Source organism: Eulemur rufifrons, chromosome 2 (assembly GCF_041146395.1).
Source record: "Eulemur rufifrons isolate Redbay chromosome 2, OSU_ERuf_1, whole genome shotgun sequence".
In the NCBI taxonomy this organism is placed as follows: domain Eukaryota; kingdom Metazoa; phylum Chordata; class Mammalia; order Primates; family Lemuridae; genus Eulemur; species Eulemur rufifrons.
The window spans coordinates 38,963,958-38,967,080 of record NC_090984.1 but is presented as its reverse complement, the minus strand read 5'-3'; the positions used below and the strand labels follow the sequence as shown (position 1 = coordinate 38,967,080).

At 38.1% G+C, this 3,123-nt stretch overlaps 1 non-coding gene across 1 annotated transcript; it reads left to right on the top strand.

Annotated features, from left to right (window-relative positions):
• Nucleotides 1–671: 671 nt before the first annotated feature.
• On the top strand, nt 672–887 carry LOC138380958 (small nucleolar RNA U3). The gene has a single exon (XR_011232924.1). It is a non-coding gene; the product is annotated as a small nucleolar RNA U3 (small nucleolar RNA).
• The last annotated feature ends 2,236 nt before the right edge of the window (nt 888–3,123 follow it).

The following is a 3,123-nucleotide window of genomic DNA, read 5'->3' as shown; positions in this document are numbered from 1 at the left end:
ACAGGCTGGTGACCACCTCCTATTCCTAACAGTCCTTGCTGGACCTTCTCGCTCAAGGCGTAACTACTGAACTGGAATGCTCTGATAGCCTTGAAAAGGGAGTTGACTTTGGTTGAAGGAAGGCTGAGTCTATAAATGAGAGGTAAGAAGGAGACTAACTTAATTTCATTTTCATTTCAAACATTTATTGAATTAGGTACTAGGAATACCAAGTTGGATAGTATACAGTCCCTGCCTTTAGAGATCTTAATTAATAGTTAAATGTAGTGGGTACTATACCAGAGGTAGGTAATAAGCCCTAGTCTGAGAAGATTTTCTGATGCTAAGCACAGAAGTTAATCTTCAAAAGACAGGCATATACAGATCAAAGGACATGACACAGTGAAAAAACATATAGAATGAGAAAAAATATTTGCAAAATACATTGAATGATAAATATCCAAAAGATAAAAAGAATGCCTACAACTCAACAACAAAAAGACAAATAACTTGATTAAAAAATGGGCACAGGACTTGAATAGACTTCTGTCCCAAGATGGCCATGCAGATAGCCAAAAAACATATGAAAAGATGCTCAACATCACTAATCATTAGAGAAATGCAAGTCAGAACCACAATGAGATATCACCTCACACCCTTGAGGATGGCTGCCCTTAAAAAAAAAGATAACAGAGACTATACTTCCAGGGATTGTTTCTATAGTTTGTTACTAAAGAAGTTTCTTTGAATGTATAGAGCACCAGAAACCACAAGAAGGAAGCACAGAATTCTCTCCTAAGCGTGAAGCTGGCTCTTAGTGTTGCTTCACTATAACCCCAAATTGCCATTTATGATCATTCTTATCTTTCTTCAGGAGAGTAAGAGAGAGAGAATTCAGTTTGAGTGGTTCTCATTTAAAAAAAAAAAAGATAACAAGCATTGATAAGGATGTGGAGAAATTGGAACTCTTGTGTACTGTTGGTGGGAATACAAAATGGTGCAGCCATTACAGAAAATAAAGTACAGGCTCCTCAAAAAATTAAACATAGAACTACCAACTACCATATGATCCAGCAATTCCACTTCTGGGCATATATCCCGAAAAATTGAAAGCAGGATTTCAAAGACATATTAGCACACCCGTGTTCATAGCAACGCTATCCACAATAGCCAAGAGATGGAAGCAATCAAAATATCCATCAACAGATGAACAGATAAACAAAATATGGTATATACATACAATAGAATATTATTCATCCTTAAAAAAAAAAAAGTCACATGCTACATGATTGAACCTTGAGGACATTATGCTAAATGAAATAAATCAGTCAGAAAAAAAAACAAATATCGTATGATTCTACTTATATGAGGTGTCTAAAGCAGTCAAATTCACAGAAACATGTGCCAGGGGTGGGGGAAGGGAAAATGGGAAGTTGTTGTTTAATAGGCATAGAATTTCAGTTTTTCAAGATGAAAAACTTCTGGAGATCTGTTGCACAACAATGTGAATATACTTGCTACTGAACTATATACCTACAAATGGTTAAGACAGTAAATTTTATGCCGTATATTTTTTGCCACAATTTTTTTTAAAAAGGGCATAGGTAATCTCTCAGGAATAACAAGTTCTTGTTATTTCTTCCCACCTCCTACCACCAAACACATAAAGTTGACCCATAAATTGAAAAGATTCACCTCAAGCAGCAAGTCCCTAATCTGACCTGATATTACTAGGACACAAGCATTGGAAAAGAGCTCATGAGGCTGGAAAATCTTTAAGGCTCCATGTGGTTGGCCAGGAAGGGGAGTGAGTGTCTTATATCAGTAGGAAAGAATACTGTTAGAGAACAGGGGCCCATAAGATCAGCAGAGGCCAGGCCAGGAGAAAAGTGTGTATCCATGCCAACAACAGCAAATCTACAGACTGTCCAAATCTTTTCTCACCAATATTCACAAAGTGAAAGAAACATCAGAAAATTTCTACCAGGGCACTGTGCTATCCTCTGATGCACCTAAGACTGTGAAGTTATACCCATAGAACTTCAAATAAGTAAACATTTAACACTTCTGGAAATACACCCGATATGTTAAACATGAAAGATACATCATAGGAATTGCCAAATAGATGGAAAATAAAGAGAACAGGAGATCAGGCATATGCAAGTGAGAATAAAGTATGAGCCAAGTGTTGTACAGAGCTCCTCTCATTTAATGCTCACAACCACCTAGCCAGGTAGTTATCATCCCATTTTACAATTGAAGAAACTTAGGCACAGAGTTATTAGGGTACATGCCCAGGGTCAACTAGTAGATGAGTTGGGATTCAAATCCAGGTCTGTCTGAATCCAGTGATCACTGTGTCCACTGCAAGACAGGAGAGAAGGATAGAGATTTCAAAAGTCACATAGAACCCTTCTTTTAGAAAAAGTTCTTAATTCATTGTCCATCTCTCCCCATCAAACCGTTGGTAGCTCCAAAGGCTACACTGTGTCTACCTCTTTCCCCAGCTTATGAAACGTCATCATGCTCACTGATAAGACTTTCCAGTCTCTTCCCTGCAGAGGTCACTACAGCCCATACTGGCATTAGTAATTGAATTCAGCAATGATGCTCAGCATCATTTGCCAGTGGCATGTGTGGTTTCCTGCAAAGAGAAATTAGGTCATCTGAACTGCCTTTGTCACAATATGTCAAGGGGAAACCAAAGGTCACTTAGATCAGACCCATTCTATAACCCAGAATCACAATGTTCACCTAACATAGGGGTGGAAATCTGGGGAAAATTGGTTCATGCTACCAAAATTCATACTAGTCATATTTGTTCCAATTAGAGAGAAATTGGCGAAGCAGACTAAAATCGTCAGACTGGGTCATTCAAGAAACTTGTAATGTTCTAGAAAAGGAAGAAATACCAGAGGTCTTCTACTCAATGTTTTGACTTAGAGGATCCCCAGCTCTCTTGGCAGCCATTTACACCTTATGTTTCCTGGTAGATTTTTTTTAAGATCTGCTGCTGGGAAAAAAATTCTTAAAAACAATCTATTTATTCTAAATCTCTCATTTTACCCATGGGAAACTGGGGCTTCCACACATGAAGGGACTGGCTCAAGGTCACTCTAATACCAAAGATAGGCAGGATCATGC